The sequence below is a fragment of the Ambystoma mexicanum genome, chromosome 11, assembly GCF_040938575.1.
Source record: "Ambystoma mexicanum isolate Mex_15411 chromosome 11, UKY_AmexF1_1, whole genome shotgun sequence".
NCBI classification, from domain to species: domain Eukaryota; kingdom Metazoa; phylum Chordata; class Amphibia; order Caudata; family Ambystomatidae; genus Ambystoma; species Ambystoma mexicanum.
The window spans coordinates 1344043475-1344066271 of NC_090934.1; the positions used below are offsets into that span (position 1 = coordinate 1344043475).

The 22797-nt window shown below is 45.1% G+C and overlaps 1 protein-coding gene across 11 annotated transcripts in view; it reads right to left on the bottom strand.

The window, feature by feature from the left end:
* The window catches only part of RAB27A (RAB27A, member RAS oncogene family), a 538796-nt gene that overhangs the window by 79541 nt on the left and 436458 nt on the right, over positions 1-22797 (bottom strand). For 3 of the 11 annotated variants that reach the window (XM_069624866.1, XM_069624871.1, XM_069624869.1), the window contains one exon: positions 14238-14331. The exons of the other annotated variants lie outside the window; for them this stretch is intronic. The gene's annotated coding sequence lies outside the window, so the exon portion shown is untranslated. The remainder of the gene's footprint in view (positions 1-14237; positions 14332-22797) is intronic. 11 annotated transcript variants of the gene reach the window in all.

The following is a 22797-nucleotide window of genomic DNA, read 5'->3' on the forward strand; positions in this document are numbered from 1 at the left end:
AACAAATCACAAATTCTGCCTATTTTGTTCAACCACTTGATTCTTACATTTTTTGAGCAAGACAAAAATTCTGTGCGAAAGTAAAGATTCTGTGTTGCACAGCAGCTGATCACTGTGCCATGCCTCTGTGACGCTCTACTGCGGACTTCCAAGGTCGGAGTGAGCATCAATGGTCTTACTTGCAAAGTCACTGCACACATCAGATCGTCCATCCAAAAAACTTCATGAAGTCTGGTGCTCCACCCCAAAAGGGTCCCTTTTCAATAGTCCACCAGGGTGTTTCTGCAGCGGTGCATTACGCCTCTGAGTGAGTGTGTTTGCATGATCAAAGTCATGGCTTGCCTGTGGGGCATTGTCAGAGGCAGGGTGAGCTAGAAGAGATTGTGTCAGTGTGAGGGAGAGGGTTTGGAAACTTGACTGATCTTGCATTGTTTTCCATCGGGACGCCTCGAGGTGAGTGCAGCACACGCAAGACCCTTCTGGGCCCTGATCCTGACCCCATCCAGTCCCTCTAGAGGTCCCCTGCACCCGCGTGCACGGTAGCTTGCCCCGGCCCTCGCGCTCTCTCTCCCCCTCCCGACCCGCCTCCCAGCCCGCCCCCGCCCCTGATTGGCCAACCGATTTCCTCGGAGAAACTAGGCCTCTGCAACTCACCTCGAGCGCCACTTTCCATCGGGACGCCTCGAGGTGAGTGCAGCACACGCAAGACCCTTCTGGGCCCTGATCCTGACCCCATCCAGTCCCTCTAGAGGTCCCCTGCACCCGCGTGCACGGTAGCTTGCCCCGGCCCTCGCGCTCTCTCTCCCCCTCCCGACCCGCCTCCCAGTCCGCCCCCGCCCCTGATTGGCCAACCGATTTCCTCGGAGAAACTAGGCCTCTGCAACTCACCTCGAATGCCACTTTCCTTCGGGACGCCTCGAGGTGAGTGCAGCACACGCAAGACCCTTCTGGGCCCTGATCCTGACCCCATCCAGTCCCTCTAGAGGTCCCCTGCACCCGCGTGCACGGTAGCTTGCCCCGGCCCTCGCGCTCTCTCTCCCCCTCCCGACCCGCCTCCCAGTCCGCCCCCGCCCCTGATTGGCCCTGACGAGAAGATCTGCACTCATTACCAGTCCCTCCAGGGCAGCCCTCTGCCTGGCAGCCCATCAGCTAAGGACCTGAAGCAAAGGACGGCTCCTACAGAGACGGCTCCAGGTTGTATCTGCAGGTATCAGCAGGAGAAGCAAGAAGCCAACATCAAGTAAGTGTGGAAAGGGCGGGGCCAGAAGCAATTACTTCAGGCCATACTACCCTACCACTCAACTAACAAAGCATCGCCACTGTAAATTCCCTATATTTGCATTCTGAAACTCTGCCCTCAGTATGTGAAATTTGCATTTGGAAGTTGTACCCAATAACCTATAAGTGTATTTAGAAATTGTGCCCAATAGCCTCTCTCTGAACTGCGCCCTTTAGCCTCTCTAAGGAAAATTGCATTTTGAACCATTCCCAATTGCATTCAGGAGTGGCGCCCAATAGCCTCTCTGAGGCAAATTGCATTTAGAAGCGATCCCAATTTGCATTTGATATTTGTGCCCATTAGCCTCTCTAAGGAAAATTGCATTTAGAAGTGTTCCCAATTGCATTAAGGAGTTGCGCCCAATAGCCTCTCTGAGGCAAATTGCATTTAGAAGTGTTCCCAATTGCATTTGATATTGCGCCCATTAGCCTCTCTAAGGAAAATTGCATTTAGAAGTGTTCCCAATTGCATTAAGGAGTTGCGCCCAATAGCCTCTCTGAGGCAAATTGCATTTAGAAAGTGTTATCAAGTGCATTCAGTAGTGTGCCCAACTGTATTTAATAGTGCTCCCAATTGCATTCAGGAGTTGCGCCCAATAGCCTCTCTGAGGCAAATTGCATTTAGAAGTGTTCCCAATTGCATTAAGGAGTTGCGCCCAATAGCCTCTCTGAGGCAAATTGCATTTAGAAAGTGTTATCAAGTGCATTCAGTAGTGTGCCCAACTGTATTTAATAGTGCTCCCAATTGCATTCAGGAGTTGCGCCCAATAGCGTCTCTTAGGCAAATTGCATTTAGAAGCGATCCCAATTGCATTTGATATTGTGCCCAGTAGCCTCTCTAAGGAAAATTGCATTTTGAACCGTTCCCAATTGCATTCAGGAGTGGCGCCCAATAGCCTCTCTGAGGCAAATTGCATTTAGAAGCGATCCCAATTTGCATTTGATATTTGTGCCCATTAGCCTCTCTAAGGAAAATTGCATTTAGAAGTGTTCCCAATTGCATTAAGGAGTTGCGCCCAATAGCCTCTCTGAGGCAAATTGCATTTAGAAGTGTTCCCAATTGCATTTGATATTGCGCCCATTAGCCTCTCTAAGGAAAATTGCATTTAGAAGTGTTCCCAATTGCATTAAGGAGTTGCGCCCAATAGCCTCTCTGAGGCAAATTGCATTTAGAAAGTGTTATCAAGTGCATTCAGTAGTGTGCCCAACTGTATTTAATAGTGCTCCCAATTGCATTCAGGAGTTGCGCCCAATAGCCTCTCTGAGGCAAATTGCATTTAGAAGCGATCCCAATTGCATTTGATATTGTTGCGCCCAATAGCCTCGCTGAGAAAGTTGAATTTAGAATTGTTCCCACCTGCATTTAGAAGTGTACCCAATTGCATTTAGAAGCGTACCCAATTGTATTTAGAAGTGTACCCAATTGCACTTAGAAGTCTACCCAATTGCATTTAGAACTGTTCCCACTTGCATTTAGAAGTGTACCCACTAGCATTTAGAATTGTTCCCACTTGCATTTAGAAGTGTACCCAATTGCATTTAGAAGTTGCACCCAATAGCCTCTCTGCGAAAGTTGAATTTAGAAGTGTACCCAATTGCATTTAGAATTGTTCCCACTTGCATTTAGAAGTGTACCCACTTGCATTTAGAATTGTTCCCACTTGCATTTAGAAGTGTACCCAATTGCATTTAGAAGTTGCGCCCAATAGCCTCTCTGCGAAAGTTGAATTTAGAAGTGTACCCAATTGCATTTAGAATTGTTCCCACTTGCATTTAGAAGTGTACCCACTTGCATTTAGAATTGTTCCCACTTGCATTTAGAAGTGTACCCAATTGCATTTAGAAGTTGCGCCCAATAGCCTCTCTGAGAAGGTTGAATTTAGAAATGTACCCAATTGCATTTAGAAGTTGCGCCCAATAGCCTCTCTGAGAAGGTTGAATTTAGAATTGTTCCCACTTGCATTTAGATGCTGCCCCCAATAGCCTCTGTGAGAAGGTTGAATTTAGAAGTGTACCCAATTGCATTTAGAAGTGTACCCAATTGCATTTAGAAGGTGCGCCCAATAGCCTCTCTGAGAAGGTTGAATTTAGAATTGTTCCCACTTGCATTTAGAAGTTGCCCCCAATAGCCTCTGTGAGAAGGTTGAATTTAGAATTGTTCCCACTTACATTTAGAAGTGTACCCAATTGCATTTAGAAGTTGCCCCCAATAGCCTCTGTGAGAAGGTTGAATTTAGAATTGTTCCCACTTTCATTTAGAAGTGTACCCAATTGCATTTAGAAGTTGCCCCCAATAGCCTCTGTGAGAAGGTTGAATTTAGAAGTCTACCCAATTGCAATTAGAAGTGTACCCAACTGCATTTTGAAGTGTATCCAATTGCATTTAGAAATGTACCCAATTGCATTTAGAAGGTGCGCCCAATAGCCTCTCTGATAAGGTTGAATTTAGAATTGTTCCCACTTGCATTTAGAAGTGTACCCAATTGCATTTAGAAGTTGCGCCCAATAGCCTCTCTGCGAAAGCTGAATTTAGAATTGTTCCCACTTACATTTAGAAGTATACCCAATTGCATTTGAAGTTGCACCCAATAGCCTCTCTGAGAAAGTTTAATTTAGAATTGTCCCCACTTGCATTTAGAAGTATACCCAATTGCATTTGAAGTTGCACCCAATAGCCTCTCTGAGAAAGTTTAATTTAGAAGTGTACCCACTTGCATTTAGAAGTGTACCCAATTGCATTTAGAAGTGTACCCAATTGCATTTAGAAGCTGCGCCCAATAGCCTCTCTGAGAAAGTTGAATTTAGAAGTGTACCCAATTGCATTTGAAGTTGCACCCAATAGCCTCTCTGAGAAAGTTAAATTTAGAATTTGTTCCCACTTGCATTTAGAAGCGTACCCAATTGCACTTAGAAAAACATACATCATACCACACCCCACGCTTACTCTCTCCCTTACACCACCACTCAACTAGAACACAGAGATACTATGACACCATTCGGTATAACTGTTCTCATATCTACATCTCCCGCTCACTCCACATCACTCTAAATAAACATTGCTGGTTTCACACCCCCCAGCCAGGCGTTCTCCTCAGGCCTAACGCAGCCACACTTGTTCTGGATAAAGCCGGCCAGAGCGAACACATACTCCTGATCTCTCAATCACCACACCTACCTCTAAGAAGCAGCTACCACTTGAACTCTGCACCAGCTGCACACATACCTGGTGCGCACACGCACCTTTTTGGACTCTCTCTACTCTCTCTACTGACCCGAACTTCGGTTCCCAAGGGCGTTCAACCTACCAGCGCCTTCAGACCATACCAATGGTATATAAGGCGCTATATAAATGCAAAATAACAATAACAATAACATAACGAGAATGGCTTCGGGAAGAAGCACGTGAAAAGTTAACTGTGTCGACATCCATTGATTGGCTCATTGGTTGACAAAGCATTTGCATGGATGCAACCCTGCGACTGGGTTTCAGGGCCTTTACTATCTCCCCAGGTCACAAACATACAGATGGCCTGTTCAAGGTACTTATCCATGTATCTAATCAAACTTATCAGAAGGCGTAATGCACCAATCTCGCAAAAGTTTCCATGACCTTCAGAAAGTAAAGCTCTCCATAGTCCAGTGGTGTAACTGGACTTCCTGCCTTCTAGTGTAAAACCCCAATCAGAGCTCACTTTCCCAGTCTTTGGGGTGGGCGGGTCACTGCTGGGATAAATAAAATCAACTGTCCTCTTTCCCTGCTGATTGGCACACAGAAGTGACTGTGTGGGAACTCAGAGACCCCCTGAAACTAACCGATTCAGAGACTTCCATCCGTCAAAACAAGCCAGAGTGTGGTGCCCACACTTCCCCTGCAACTAAATAACGTATGCAGTACCACTTCCTTCTGAGGCCCACATTCACCCAGAGTCCCTCAGTCTCTGCTGTTCAATGCCAGGAGTCATCCATAGCTCCTCCAGTGCCAACGTCAAAAAAGTCACACCTCTACTTGGCCTTTCGGCTTGCACCACACCAGAGCAGTGTGAAGCAGTACACACCAGCTAGCTGCTCAAATGGCTTCATGAACTTCTGACCAACATGAAGCAATAACTGATATTCAAGTGTATTCTCTGCTATGAAACACAAAATAACTAGCTGTCTAGCGTGCTGTAGTCGGAGTTCATATACATTCCTGACTTCAAAGAACCAAACCTTTTACAGGTCAGGGTAGAATACAGCCAAAAACAGGAAACCATGCAATATGGACTACAGCGTTTGACAGGTGATTGATTCCAACCACTAGCTACCGTTCACACCGTTTTTATACTTCTTGGTTTAACAACTTTAAATCCGAGCAAGTACATAGTACGCTCGTGTAAGTCTCGATCACATTCCAGGATCGGGAGCCCAAATGACTATAGGCCATCTTTGGCTGCGGTAACCTTATCTGCAACCAAGATATCCCACGTCTTGACCCACCATAAAGGCAGCAACGGGCCTTCCAAGTGTGGGCCGCCGTGATCCTGGCTGCCAAAAGGAACTGGGTCAGTAGCTTAGACATCGCCCCTGATTTTGTATAAACCCCTTGGACCGGGGAGCCCAGTAAGATCATATCGGAGTTTCTCTGTAGTTCAATGCTCGTGATGGTTTCGACAAAGGTAAGCACCTCCTCCCAGAAAGACCCAACGATGGGACAGTCATACCACATGTGCAGGTAAGTCCTACGCACCCCTCAATTTCACCAGCACCTGGGGTCCATCGAAGGCTAGAAGTGGTGGGGTCGAACCGGAGAGTAATACCAGTGAAAAAGCAGTTTGAGGGCACACTCCTTGTTAGTTGCACATCTTGAAGAGGAGAAGTCCCTTGTCCAAATGTCGCTTTTGATACGTTTAACACAAGTCATCTTCTGTGGCACAGAGTGACATCTGGACCCAGTTACCTTTGAGGGTACTATATAGAAATGGATTATGGGAGAGGAGGCATCCACGAATGTGGTAGATTAAAAACACAATCACATACCCTAGAATGTGTGCCCTTGTGAAGCTAGCTCAACATCTGGGCTGCTACCAGCCCTGGGCTGACTACGTCTAAAACCCTGGTAGCCCGGCTTCGCATTTGACCTGAAAACTACTTGGTGGACATTTGGAGTGAGCCTGCAGTCATCTGTACACATGTGGTCCACAGTAGATTCACGGTTATCCCACTGTTAACTTTTACTCCAAGGTCTTAGGGGGTTTGAATGCTTTGTCAGATACATGGGGTTTTACTAAAGAGCCTTTACCTGCAAAAAACGAACCAACATGAATTACAAAGCGATGCACATATTGAAACCATACCAATAATTCTATTTAACGCAATAGTATGCATCTTACATCAACTCGCTCCCCTCCTCAGAACTTTGCCTACATTGTTTGACCAGGTCTACTAACAAAGCCCTCTTGGCCCATTTTGGGAACAGTATCAAACCTCTACCATAAAGCTTGGATAAAAAGTCCTGACCAGTATTTACCTCGTGCATCTCCCGGGCAAACCCTGCATGAATGGCAAACCCTCCCCAACACCTTCACTGGTTAAACTTTGGGATTGCCTCTGGCAAAACAGAGCTGTGATGGAAGTGCAGCAAGATGCTTTGAAATAGAACCATCGCAGTGTCTAGACCACAACCCGACAAAGACACAAAAGCAGACTGGAGCCAACCTAGAATACAAAAAACAACTTGCCTTTGAGGATTAAACTGTGCAATCAGTTATTTCATTATTTGTTATGCTACAATTGTTGGTTACTACGTGAGAGATGACAAACCATCATTGTATACCGTTGCATGCATGTGTGTGTGTGTGTGTGTCGTCAATCCGTCAAATGCCTGTGCAGGGAAAGAAGACAGAGCCTCAGATGTACCCACAGATGTTCAGTCTGGCACAGGCGACCATGCAACGTGAACAATTAAAAAGGTGTTTGGCAGGGGACCTCCCAGAGCCCCTTCAAACCCCAAAGTTGATAATTGAACTATGCATATGCAATTATAACACCCATTCCTACAGCGCTTAGAAGCAGGAGGAAAACAGCATGTGGAACTACATAGAAATGGTTAACGCATTGTTGTTACTATTTTATTTGGGAAAGCATCAACAGTTACACTAGTGTGCCTTACAGTGAGAGTAAAATACACTAAGCTGCTATGTACTTCATATTTAAAAATGGTGGCAACATTGGGATGGCGCTGCAGCAGAAACTATTCGGGCTGCAGCGAAACAATTCTCTCAATAATAGAACGTGCCCTGCTGATATGCCGAGGAAACGTGCGTTTAAAAAACGCCTATGAGAACTTTGGAGTGTGGATTTGGTGGTCTATGCAGAAAGGTGGCCTTCATGAATCCACAAATCGTGGGCGCTGCCAGACTTATTTTTAGACTTCCCAACAGTTGTGCCTTTTTCCTCCTATTGCCTGGATCTCCACTGCCTGTGAGTCCAGCGTGATCTTCAGGCTCTCATGTCTTACATATAAAAGTGCACTCGTGAGATGGTCCCAACTCACCTCGAGCAGGAAGATCACTCCTTGGAACCCAGTCAGAGATCTGTGGGCGGGGAATAAATACATAATCACTATTCCGTGTACTCCTGCACCACGAGAGGTGGCAGGCGTTTCCCGAGGCCGGGCCTAGACTCTTGCATCAGCTGCCCTTGGAAATTCACTCTGCGGATTCCTTCTGTATGTTCAGGAAATTGGAAAAAGCTTTCCTTTAACGATAAAGAGGACCTTTTCCATTGCTCTCATTTTCCCCACTTGGGCCTAGACGAAGTTCACTCTGCCTGATTGCGCAAGGATGTGCGCATTTTAAAGGTTTTAAATCAATCAAGATTAACATTTCTCATCCTGTCATGGATGAGTGTACCTATGCGTGCGACCTTAGGTAAGATCATCACTAACTCCAGGGTCAGGGGCCAACCAGGGCTTCAAGACTGACTTTGGAAGTGTGCACAGCTCTATTTAATGCTGTCAAATGTAGGTTTACAGCATCTCCCTTCCTTAAAGCCTACTCTGGCCATGGCCACTCAGGACAGCTGGAACTGAGGGAGATTACCAAGTGCCCATTCCTTTCCTTTGTGTGGGCGCCCCAAAAGGGGATCTGGGATGAGGAAAAACCAGCCCAACTTAACTAAACTGGAAGGGGAAACATTCCTCGGCTATCACTAGTTCTGCTTCTTCTGGGTGAATTGGTCACAGGCCGCTCACCATTCTTAGCCTGCTTTACCCAGCTCTCACTTTTTGACCAGTCATCCCCATCATATCATGTCCGCTGCCTGGACAGGAAGCAGTATCTAAGTGGTCACTTACCTAAGTGCATCACTTCCTGTGACCCTGCTTCGTGGTCCTAGGTTCAAGCTTGCAACACGTCACTGTGGCTCGAACATTTGTGTGAGACCCATTTAAATGTTTGTTTGCCAGATATTCCACGCTGCATGTTGGTCTGTATTTCAGCCGAACAGATTTTACGTGTACTCCACATTTCAACAAATGAGATGCTGCTTGAAAACAATCGACCAAGTCCGAAAGTAGACGATAGCGTGACCGTTTACATATGGAACAAGCCACTACATACAGTCCATTGAAAGCATATTGCAAGTCTCCTAGGAGTTCGGTTTATATGATCGCAGAACTCCAGAGGCCTTTCAATAAATAACCTTGGAACGTAGAACAAGAGGATAATTTGCCCCATATATAAAGCACACCAGCATGCATTAGGAGAACAATGTCACTCAAGCAACAATAAAGCATCTAGGCTATGGTCTCAATCTTCTTATAACCTGCCAGGAAGGCAGTCAAAGCCAGAAGACAATATAAATAATGAAAATGGGGAGTGTAAGGAAGGCATGGTATCAAACGGTGAAGACAGACACAACCGATCACAGTTCAAGGGTGTTTATGGAACTTCAATGGGTTGGATGAACGCCTATCTAACCCTAAATCTGTGGATAGGAGCAGGCTAAGTAAAAATAAAACAGTCCTCGTGGAGTCTTGTTGAAATAAAAAAGGGCCTATACTAATAAACCTATTGCCTATCCTTACTTCTAAATACAAAGGGGGTGGGGAAATGATGTACGCAAAAGAAAGTGTTCAAGAAACAATATGTCAGGACATATGAGTGATAAGCTCCCCTTCCCCACGTTTCAGCACGGACATGGCGTCACACGTGAGCTTGGAACACACTCTAGTTTATTTGAGCACCAGGATGCAGTTCAAAAATAAAATAGGACCTCTGCGATAAAGTCTCTTGTTCTCCGCAAGTCTCTCGCTCGCAGAATTCTGTGGGTTACAAAAAAACACAAAGTTCTCTCTCCTCAAAAGTGCACTGTTCTTTGTTTTCATGTGTAACATTCACTTTGGGTCTCCCTCAGCCGGGCTCAGACCCTCTTCTTACACAATGTCTCAACGGGTCTACATCAGCCAGGCTCAGCCCCACTTATGACTTCCAACCCCAATAGGCCTACCTCAGCCGGGCTCGGGCCTTAGTAGGGTTCACTTTAATGAGTAGTCCACTTATATCGAAGACTTTCAATTGTGCAAAGGATTTTTCTAAAACCTTTGCATGACCACTTCGATTTTCTAGTATCAGATTTTCATCTGGAATGTCGCTATTCAAATATCAAATGTTCACTGCTTTGTTTCTTTGTAAGACACCTTTCACCAGAGACCTTCAATTGAGCACTCACGCAGTGCTGGACCACTCTGCAAACTTCTATCTTTCGTTTCTCTCCTAAAATGTTAAACACAGCTTTCTGTATTTTACTTGCGTCTTCCATCAAACGCTTCAGTGTTTGCTGAGGATACATTGTCGATGCTTGTAACCTTCATTAACACAGACTGACCTTTTACACTTCCTCCCAACTCATCAGCTGCGTTGAAGGTTCTGCTTTTGGCTTTGATCCAGGAGCCAAGGACCATACCACGGCAGCTGCTGTTCCTCCTGCTGACTCAGCTAGTCATGCAGGAAGGCCCCAGGTATTTCGTACACACAGAATAGGATTCTCTTGCTTCGCTTCCTGGCTTTACACATGCTGCTTCCAAATCCTCAAGAGTTTAATGATCATTCGTTGAACAGCTCAAGGGCATCTTAGTCCTTTTTCTCTCTTCTCGACCTTTCATCTTTCTCCATCCATTCAGCTGTTGCCTGGAAGAAACTGCTCATTTGTGTTCTCTGCCTCGCTCAAAGTGTGCTCTCGTGCTCTGCCTTTTATCCATGTGGGGAAGTTCAATGGAGATCAGGTGGGCGTCATTAGCAGCGATTGCCTGACTCTGCCAGACCATGGTAATGGGACATGTCTGGTACATTGTTTGGGTACTAGTATGTTTTCTCCCAGAGTGGCTATGTAGCACTGTTCGTAAAAGGAGGGGGGGCTACAGTTCCCAGTTATCCTACATGGTAGGATGGGTCAAAGGGATTACAGGGGGTGGGATACCACGTCTCGCCACAAGGTGTCCCACTCCCTGAGGACCCCTCTCCCAGGTGATCATGCCACACTGGTCCACCCCCAGGGTCTGTATCCAAAGGTGGTGGCCGTGCCCTTGCCACCTGAGAGAGACACCCCCAGGGACTAGCGGGTCAGACACCTTGTGGTTTCTCACAGGAGCTATCAACTATGCGGCTATATCCCAAGTTAAAACCACTGCTGTGGGCCAGGAACTCCCATATCCACAGCCCAAACTTGTTCCCTCTGGGGCCAGCTCAGAAGTGTACTGTAATCCTCAGTGTTCTATTGCTCCCCAACAAGAATTATCTGCATTCGCCTGAATATAAATACAAACAAAATGTATAATTAATTGACAGGCTTCAAGTGGCATCGGAGACAACTAGAGCGAAGTTCGAGTTGTCCATGCCATTATTCAACTGCGAGGTTGAATACACTCCATAGCTGAATGCCCCCTCCCACCCCAAAATCGACCAGCTTTGTATGGAGTGGGGGGGGAACGCATCATGGAACTACATACAACAAAAAATACCAGCCCCTCGCCCTAAGAAAACCAAGCAAGCATTGGCAAAAAAAGTTTAGGCTTTTGGGAATAGGCATTTGCCAGACACTGCAAAAATGGTACTACCTGGCCATAAAATGGCAACAGCTACCAAATAGTGTGAGTAAGCATATGATGGCACTGCCTAGAAAATGCCCATCTAATGCCTATTAAAAAGCCAATGCTATTTGCTTTGCTAATGCTCGTTTTTAATGGCAACCAATGCCTCAGTATACAGCCCCAATACCAGGAGTGTGAATGCATTCACACGCAATATATATATATATATATATATATATATATATATATATATATATATATATATATATATATATATATATATATATATATATATATTCTTTTTAAACTACCAAACTACGAAACTGGATTTCGAAATGGAATTGCAAAAGTGCCCCAAAACAGGCATGGGGGCTGTGGATGAGGTTAATAAGGGTGCGGGTGAATAGGGGACAATGGGTGGGAAGAGAAGGGTCTACAAAAGAAAATACAAATTCGAAAAACCCAAATGTGACAGTGGCATAGTTTGAAAATAGCTCATAGAGCAAAATACCTCCCATAGCCCCTGCCCTAACCCTAAAACAGGTAACCTTAACAAATCGTCTTCAGCCCACCCCTACTCCTCATCCCCAAACACATCTTCTGAGTGCACCTGGAGCTCATCCCTGCCCTCTTACCTGGGCAGAGGCCCATAACCATGCCAAACCCAAGTCCCACCCCATCTCCTCACCCACATTCTATCTGTGCTCCACACCAGAGTCTCACCCCTGCTCCTCACCCAAGGCCAGTTCCTGCTCCTCATTAGAGGCATGTGACAGCTTCCCAATAAGGTGAACACCTGGAAGTTGTGTAAAATATCTATTGAACTATCCATTGATTTTAATTCTACTACATTGCCACTTTGAATCATCATAACAGAAAGTGAGTCACTTTTTATTAGTGTATGCTTTTACTAAAAAAAAAAATATTTTTAAAAAGTACCCGTACTCGACACAGGTTCTTTAGACCGACATGATAACACTCATCAATTGTTGAAAATCAATGATCCTGTGGGTGGCTCTTCTGAGTCGTATATCGCTTGATGTGCTTTGCACTCTGACGTAAATGTCACTGAGAACGGGTGTGTGTGGCTGGATGACATACCTCGAAGAAGACATGGAGGGGAGGGGAGTGTTGGTGTGCTGCAGCCTACTGGGACCTTCTGTGTGCTCACACCACCTGTCGCCTCACCCTGCCGCAGCGCACTGAATGGCAAATCGGTGCGTTCTAGGCCTTGAAACGTGGTTTTCTGGGACCTTTTGTTCTTCGCATCAAGACGCTTAAAATGAGCTTTGACCGGTCCTTCTACGACCACATTGATTTTTCGCCGATTTCAGGCAACAGTCACATGTGTGAAGGGGCTGAAATCTAGGGAAAGGGGTGTCCCCGGGTCATGTAGCCAGTAATGTCTGGGGGGTCCTAACAAGTAACTATGCAAAATTTGGTGCAGAGTTGTTGAACCAGGAGGATAGCTCAGGGGCAAGGCACTCGCCTTGCAAGCAGGATGACGCAGCGCAACACAGGTTTGATCCCCAGGTCCGCGTTTAGAAACCTCTGGGTATTAAGCGCGTTATAAATAAACAATTACAACTGTGTGCAATTGTATAAGGAACAAACAAACAGATTTTCTGCTTTATATATAGATATAGCTCTAAAAGCTACAGGTTTTGTTGCTGTACAAACCATTTTCGTGCTTTTGACGGCAGAGGACGCCTCTGTGACTTAATACCATTGCAATGTACAGGTGGGATTCAATAAACTGGACCAGTGGTGTTGCTATGGGGGACGCAAGGGGCTATAACCCGAGGTCTTTTGGGCTAGCTAGCCTTTTGGTTGTAGCCACTGAGCTTCTATCTGGGCCTTCAACCAGAGTCCCGACAGTCCCGACATTAGCATAGACCCAGATCTTTTCCAGACCTAGCAACACCCCTGCACTGGACACGGAATTTGTGTAAAACAATGCACAGTTTTATGGAATAAGCAAAGCAAAGCAATAAACGCACGAGATTTTAAAAAGAAACTGCACAGAAATATATCCGAGATCGGGCGAGTGTTCTGTTAAACGAACGCAGCCCTTTAACAATACAGGAAGGAATTCTGACAAAGGGATGTGTCACAGCAAAGTCTTGCCCTGCTCTACTCCCTGTGCAAATATTTAAAATGTGCTCCCCACCCTTTCACCTACACAGTGTGAATACAGAAATCGCACAAACACGCGATTTCCTCCCATGCTGGATGTTGATAACCTAATGCTTGAACGGACGAACCAACAAATCCGGCATGGCGCGGCGGGTCAGCGCAAGGGTTCGAGGGCCTCTTTCTGGTTAGAGTACACGACAGGGAAGTAGAATGTGCTAAAGGGTCCTAAAGTGTTGGTGTGTACCATTGATTGTGAAAGCAGGCAAGGGTGTCAGTACCCATTTTATTTTAGGCATTTGTTAAGCCTTGAAGAAGCAGTGGTGGGCTGAATACTACCACCGAAAGTTAAGCCAGGGCATATAAAATAAACCTCTGAGCCAGTGAGCCAATAAATTAAGGATTGAACATTTAAATGGGTACATGTAAGGATTTCAGTTGCAATGTAATGTATTCGGCAGTCCTCATTTCAGTAAATGTATTTGTCCGAAGTTTGGCATTTACATTGAAATGACAATAATTCTGATTCACTGATAAATAACAGCAGTTCATTCATTTACGTAAAATCAATTTTGGCCAGAAGCAACCATCATTTTTGATTAAAAAAAAGGGAGGGTAATCAGACGCCTTTATTTTTTATGTCGGTGCAATATTGTCTTAAATCTACAAAAAAAAACATATACTTCAATGCAAATACACGCTTTAAGTCCTTAATGCCAATTAAGGCGAGTAAAGAAAAGAGCAGAATTCCATCACTGACCTCATAACCACCATACAGGTTTTGAACCGTAACCTCTCCACAATCCAAATTTTACTTGAAATGTTCTCACCGTTCTTACCGCTCGAACTACTCCCTACAAAACATTTTTAAAAATTTGAAATATTTTTAAAAAACTTGCCACTGTTTAATATCGTCTCCCCCCCCTCTGCTCCCCACTTATATCCATTGTCACACACACACTCCTGCATCCACCAACAACAAGAAAAGGAGCCTCATTGCCTAGGAAATGAGATATTAAATCTGATGATTCAATTGATGCTTCAATTCATTTAGATCGTTTCTAAAACTTAATAAATGGAAAAAGTAAACCTGTTTCAACCAAATTCAAATCCTGGGTAGGGAAGTTAAGGCCCACGTTCCTAACATATTTCCAAACCTTACAACATCTCAAATAAAATGAGCAGCATGAAGCAAGTGTGTGTTGACATTTCCCTTTACAAATGTGAGGCTACATTTCTTTTCAAATTTAAAGAGAGTAGGCCCTCTGCAAAACAGGCTCGTCCCCCAAATCTGCATAATCCCAGAGGCAGATTTTTCATACTTTATGCACTCTTTTTGGAGTGTCCAAACATATACTAACCAGATACTCCAGAACAGATTTTAGGAATTTTCAGATGTTTTGACAGAAAATGGATACATACCATATGCTGTTTCACACCTGACATTTGAAAATGGCATCACAATAAAAATATATTTAAGATTTTGTATTTTATTTTGTTAAAGCGCTTTTACATTTCTATAAAAAAGGACTATACAACCAGTGATTTCTTAAACTTTGTTTATTTTGCATCTGCTTATGCTCCTTTCTATAGGCATGTTCCCTTATTATGCAGATGCAGTTTAAAAAAGATATTTTTAAGCAAAATGTGTGCTCTGACGTTTTTTCCAAACCAATCTATATGCAAGCGTGATCCATCACACAATTACGGATGCTGTGATAAGTGTCTTTTAGCCCCCCCCCCCAAAGGTGGGGCCAACGTGAGGTTCGGAGTTCTATGCATCATAGCATAGTCACAACTGAACCACGAGGGCACCTTCTTGGCAGATGGTCTAAGCGAGTACGCAGTCCGATGACCAGGTAATATTCAACCATCAGTCACTGGAATAACCCCGGATGAAAGACGATGCGGGAAGCATGCTAAACTGGGATAATTAGGTTGCCTGGATATCTTGTCTATTGATCACGTTTGGGGCGAGTAGAGAGTACATTTCATACATCTACGTTCAAATAGGCACTAATGAACAGCGAACAAGCTCGATACAACTTACTGAAGAGTGCCTTTACCAGAGCAATCATTTCATGTGAGGCCTACCCTTCGAGCCACCACGAGGAGCTTGACAACTGGATCCTCCTCGACACCCAACTTTTACCAAATACTGATGCCAAGCACTGTTAAGGAGGTGCAAGGCTGATAGGCTCCGGGGACCTCAGGGCCAATCCGTCAGAGGAACTGGATCGTTATTTCTATGCTGATGAGTGGACATGCCGTCTCGCACATTCAAGTCCACAAAAGATCATAACTTATACTTGCCGCAGCCAAAAGATGTTATTCAGGGTCAATTGGTCACCCCAAAAAAACACCAAAGGTTCCACTGAAGGAAGATTTGAGCTGGATTTGGAAAACCGCTCCCAAATGCTCAAAGTCTGCAGGTGGTTGCATGCATTCTGGGAAGAAATATTCGCTCGGGTAAGCTTAGCGAGATTGTCATACAAAAGCACACTGGGCTCAGCCATGTGGGGCGTAATGGAATTCCATTTATTGGCAATCCTTTTTAGTAAAAGAGTTATTGTGCCTCTTTGGAACTCCACAGGAAGCACAAACACAGACTAGCTAGTTCACACGAGGACACTCGCTGGCCTAGACAGGATCCAATTTACGCATACGAAAGCCTCCAAAAATGTATGCAAAAATATGACAACACTTGAATTGCATAGATGTGCACCGACATCTCTCTTCATCTCTACTTATGTACTCGCTTCTACATAGTGTGTAGTTGGCATGGTTTGGCTGTTCGTACAATACAACTATATGATTAAAAATCCTACATTCATATGCAGGGCCTCTGCTAAATGATGGTCTGTATAAAACAACTTGCACTGGTGTGCTGAGCATGAGACTAACATGCTTTAAACCCCCCAATTTCCGCAAGGACTCAGTTCAGCAAAAACAGACACTTGTTCCGGCAAATGACAAGGATTCTGATATGCTCCGCACACACAAATCAGTTGCGTGCTCACATGCAAGTGTATTGTGGATTAACTGGCTCCAAACCACTTTAAAATTCTCTGGTCCTTTATTATTGCTGCCAAAGGGATTAGGTTTCACTAAACTAACAGTGATGGGATTAGAAGCTGTGCAACGGCCCTGCACCCTAACCAGGTCCTTCACTTCCTCTAGGACCACGGCCCTCAGGCCTGCCTTTTATTCCTTAACTCAAGACTGCCTCCCTGGGCAAGTCCAACAGTCGCTCAGTGTCTGTGGGATGGTATAGTTTGCATGACTCTTTTGGCTTTGTGTATTTCTTGGATTGTGCATGGGGTCATCGGGGTCTGCTTGCTATTAGGTACATCAATCCTGTTACCACTTATCGTCTGATTAGGGCCAGGCACTGCACAAACAGTTGGACCCCATGGATCTACAATCTTTCTCTTGGAAATGCAACCCACCCCAACCCCACATTAGTGCACGGCTACAGAGAACCTCCCCTAGTCTCATCTGCAACTTCGCTCTGACCCTTGATCTGGCACGTCTCCAACAGCTTTGGTACGATTGGTCCGAATCTTCAAGTGCTCCAACAGTCTACTCGCCTCCATCTCATTCCCTTACCTTTCTTCTCTTCCTCAATATTTGTTCACTCTCTATTGGTTTTCCTCCTCTACTTCCTCCCTTTGCTGTATATTCCTCTTCCATCCCCTCCCTATCCTCTACCTCCATGTGCTGCTCCTCCATCTCTAGATGGGTGTTTCTCTTGCACCTCCTCTCTGCCCTGTCTGGGTATTCCTCCTCCCCTTCGTCTCCCCCTAGATGTCGTAACTTACCTCCTCTCTTTAAAGGTCCTGCCTCTTGCTCCCCCAGTGATGGAAGTGAACGGTCGGGAGCAGTGTTCCACTACTTTTATTTTTTTCCTCTACTTTGTTCAACCATATTCACCATTCTATACATAGGATTTGTCATTCATGTCCTTGTGCAAGTTTGAAGTTGTAATAGGGGCCTTAGTTACTAGTCACTTAGACTATTGCAATGCCCCGGCTGCAACACCCTGTCACATGTTGCACTAGGCTTCCACCTACCCTCTCCCCTGCCGAGACCACAGTTCCACTACAATTTTCGGTACACTTCTACCACTGCCTCCTCCTCTCTCTAGATATATATTGAATGAGGAGGGAGAGGAGATCAAATGTTCCACCTCCTCCTTTTCACTTTCTCTCCATCGCTCTGCTCCAACATTTCCCACCTCTCTACTCCGCCTTACGCTCTGCTCTCCTCCCTCTGCGTTGTCCAACATGCTTCTAACTGCCACACTCCCGCATTACACTGCCCTCCTTTTATACTCTACTTGGAATTGTAATTAGGGCTTGTGAGCGAGAGATGTGGCAGCTGTGTGCTGACAAAGAGCAAGTCTTTTGATTGGCAGGGACAAGAGCAAACTACAAGGTCTCCTTATGAGTTCCCTTGTGCCGCAACGGGTCGCAGCTGTCCCCACCCAGAGAATGTAAGGTCTAGCACCCATTTTAGAGTCAGGCGACCCTTCCATCATGGCCGCTCTTCTCCGGGACGGGGCTACCCAAGAATGCCACTGCTGAATTCTTCTGTTGCACGATCTCTTGCTGCATTGGAATGATGGAGAGCTCCACTGTCTCGATGCGTATCTGACTCGCATCACACCCCCAAGCTATGTTTACACATTTGTTTTGCATGTTTATCTGGCATTACCTGATGGAGACTTGCAGTCTGTGGCGCTCGGTGCCCACTAGTTGAAAAGCACCATTTCCTATGCTCTGCAGGTTTCTCCTTTCTGCCTGTATGTTATATTTTATGGACCGTAGAGGGGGTCTCCAGTGGATTCAAGTAGCACCAGACTCCCCCATGTGATCATATGATATGATCTATGTCATTTATAACGCACCTGTACACAAGTGTTTCTAGGCACGACAAGGGGGGAGACAGAGGGAGGACAAGACAAAACGATCTTACTAGGCCTTGTGTCAATCAGATCGTGCAAGTGCGACGACGTAAAGCGCAGGGGAAAGAGGAGTCGGGGTGGGAGTGCAGTGCCAAGGGAGAGGGAAGGGGGAAGTGCAATCAGGGCAGCTATGCTCTAGGTAAGTGCAGTCAGGGCAGCGCAGCTCAGGGTAAGTGCAAGGAGGCAGGGGACTGAGGGATTACAGTTACAGCCCCTAATTGCACGGTAAGCACAGAGGCAGTGCAGGGGAGACTGATCATGGTCCCTGTGGGACTCTGAGGGTAGCCAAGCATCCAGTCAGCGCAGAAGAACAGGTAGGTCAGCAGGGGAGAGGGAGAGAGAAAGCAGAGGAGAAAAGCCGGTCAAGTGGCACAGCGAGTAGAGCGCTCCCTTTCGGGCCCAAACTCAGCCTTTCATCCATCCGAGGTCGATAAATAAGCACCACACACCGTGGGTAATAAGCAGCGCTCAGATACCCAAGGGTTCGTAGTGCCATATAAATGCAAAATTATTATTATTTTTATTATTAAAAGGAAGGTCTTGAGATGCTTCTGGAACTTCTGGTTCCAGAAGCCAAGCCAAGGGCCACAGTGCATAGTACCCAGCTCTCCCTGTAAATAACGGAGGCTGCAGTGCCAACCTAGAGCCTTTTATGCGATGGCGGAGGCCCTCATGTCGCGCCTATTTCGCTTAGTGCTGCCAAATGAATTGGTTACATCCTTTCCTATCTATGCAAATTACTGAACAGTTATTTTTGTATTCTATAAGAAACTGAGATTGAAGCAAATCCACCTCTATTGAAGGAACTGCATGTGTGCAGTTTTCTTTTCCTGCTTTGGTCCAGACTACTCAAAGATGTATTTTACTTTTACCAAAAGTGAGTGTCCCCCTACGATGAATAAACCACGCCAAATAACCAGTACTACACTCTGAGGCCCACTGTCTAAAGCCCGGTTCTGTAACCTTTGACTCTCCAGATGTTTTTGGACTGCAACTCCCATTAGCCCCAGCTAGCATATTCAATGGTGAGGGTTCATGGTATGTGTAGTCCTAAACATCTGGAGATCCGAAGGCTGCAGACCCCTGCTCTAAAGCAATGACCAAGAAAGTCTATTGTGACACTAGTCCTGCCCATCGTCACACAGCTTGGTCGAGGCTTAGTGATGCTTGACCTAGTGAGCCAACAAAGATGCTCAGGGCTTTCAAGCATGAAGTCAACTCAATCTACACAGAATATCCTTTTATGAGCCAACTCGCGACGTACCTTTAAAAAAGCAGGTATGTTCCCAATACCCCTCATGGAATTGAGGTGCACGCGCGATTACAACTAAAGTTCCCAATGGGATCCTTTTTCTAAATCAATACAAACATAAAAATCAACCCATACCGACCATTACCAAGTTTCCTCCCTTAAATCTCAAGTAAACGTTTATCAATAGGTAGACGCATTTCAGAATTAAAAAATAAAAAGCACAATTAGAGCTTCTGCTTATAAAAAGTAGGATTATAGCCATTAAGTCATTTTTGAAAAATTACTCACAAGTAGACAACAGAGCGTTTGAAAAACATCAACTGAAAACATACTTCGGTAAAGTCAATTTTTAGGTTTAAACACCAGTTAATGAAAGCAATCTGCATATTAAACAAAAAAAAAAATCAAAAACGAGAAACACATTTTAACTAATTGACTTATAAATACAATTTTCGGCAAAAATGTTCCCTTTAAAACAGGGTGAATCCAGATTCGTTTAGAATTCCATCCCCGTTTCTTTACGCGACTGATTTATTGCATGTTTTCACTGTAGGGAACGTATTTGTCTTGGAAGCAAGACAACACAGAGCAACACCACTTCGAATCCCGGTCCCGTGCTTAGAGACTGGCTGTGCTTAGAAACTGGTCTCCGGTATTAAGCGTGTAAAAAAGGTGAATTGAATGTTTTCAGTGTAACAGCCATAGTTCCACAACTCGCAAGAATGCCTGCAATAATCTCAAGTGCTCCTATCTGCAGCCACCTGGCAGGCAGCATCTCCCCACCATAACAGGGGCACATTGGTTAACACTAATGCAGCCGTCATCATGATCCTTGGCCCATCCATCACTTACAAGGAGGGGCTTATCCGTGCACGTGCTGGCGCTTTGCACAGCGCATGAGACGCACCCATAGTACTGCAGCTACATGTCAACACTACTTCCCACCTTTGGGGGACATGCAAGTAAGTCATCAATAAACCAGAGAACCACCTGCGCAGGCCAAGAGCGGCAGTAAAGATATCAACATGCAGTTCTTTATATAAGAAGTATCTGAAGCCCAGTCTGGCTTCTTGCATAACGCGCCCATCTCTAAAAATGCCCCATTGTCAGCAACAAAAAAACGTTGCACTGTGCACTGCATGCACAAATGTTACTTTGATATATTTGTATGCAAGAATGTTATGAAAAAATAATTTAGAAACTTCGGCTTAGAACTACTAAAATAAATCACCCAAAAGGGCAGTCTTTTTCATATACAAATAAATATATGGGGTGACCTCCAACACCTTTTTTTCATTGGTTAAATAATCCATGTTCTCTTTCAGCATTGCAACAGAAAGGTGTGATGCACTTTCAGTCAACAGTACAGCAAAAAGTTCATTCCAGGGAGCCTATGTTCATCAAACCAACAGTGCATACACAGACACACAGCACATTGCACTACGCTCAAGTACTTTCAACATGTGGATATCATTTCTAGAATTGGGTGATCAAAAGTCAACAACCTGGAGGCTACTTTGAAGAAAATTTACCAAAACAAGTGATGCAACAGGGCTTAGAGAAAATGGCGGGTTAACAGCAATCCCCAACATACAAATCAGTGCGAAAATAATCATTAACAATGCAAAATACATAGCTAATTCCATTATTATTAGAAAGAACTGCAAGAATAAATAGTGATTTATAGATGGGACCCCATGAGCAGGCCAGCACTGGGTGGAGAGGAGAGGCAGATGGGGAGACTACATGCAACATGGTTAAATCTACCCGCCAAACCCAAACAGGCAGCCAATACTTGGCATCGCACCACCTTCTCCCACCTCCCAATGGGAACTTCCCTCCCCCTCCCCATCCCCCAAGATGAATTATACCCGGCATACTGCAAAACTCCCCCATCTGCTCCCAATCACCTCTTGGTCTGCCGTCACCCAAAAAAAAGAATGGGTTAAACTTGGCACGCTGCCACCACTTCGATGTTGTTACCACATCATGAGGATACGGCATTCAGAAAGCGGGTACTTGATCATGGATAGCTGGATAGACTGTGCCAAATCTGATGGGCCTGATTGTTCTGTATAGTGCAAGATGTCCACCCCTCCCCCGCATTAGAAGATTCCATTCACCATCACCCCTAGAACCTCCCCAACAGTTAACAGAATTCAGCAACAACATAGATTGCTAACCTTGAAAAGTGTTACACCCACTCTGGAAATCAGAGGAAAATAGAGCATGGTAAGGTATGTACATTGGAGAAAAGAAAAACACACCGCCATCCTCAGCGCTAGCGCTCCAGGACATAAATACAAAGCGGAAGCTATCCTGCAAGCTGCCGCGCGGCCTCCAGTAAGGGCACAGCACAAGAAAGAGCTGCCAGAGAAGCACATGGAAAAATCCACACTATCATCAAATGGTGCAGAGCCCCCAATAAAATGGAAATTCAGACATGTTCGATGATTTTGCACTAATAATAATAATAATTTAGCATTTATATAGCGCTTCGTACCCTCAGGTATCTGAGTGCTGCTTATTATTACCCACAGTGTCTGGTGCTCATTTATCGACCTCGGAAGGATGAAAGGCTGAGTTTGGCCCTGCCGGGATTCGAACCTGCGTCAGCAGGCTCTGCCCGGATGTCAAAGCGAGCACTGTACTCGCTGTGCTATCAGACCGTGCTATACCTGCTATACCTATACCTGCTAAACAGGCATCGACCTAATGCACCCAAACAAAAAAGAAAATCCAGCCCCGGACCACCTGGCATAGTGGACTTCAAATTTGTTTTTACAAAAATAGATGCTTTCATGGAATTTTATTTTTGTGAAATAAAGTTCATTCAACTCATGGATGAGGACTATTCAAACAACATTGCCTGGCTCCATATACAAACCACTTCGTAAATCCTCTTGCCAGGTTCGAAATGTTGGGAGCTATGCAACACTTGGCTATAGCTTAAGAGCCTAATGAGCTGGACAGCAACCACTACCAGGGGCTACTTTTGCCTCCACAGGCCTACTGGTTCCGTACAAACATACGTACGGGTCATGAACTCTGTGTTTGGGAATGAGAGTAAAGCAGCATTGGGACACAGCGAGAAGGCATTTA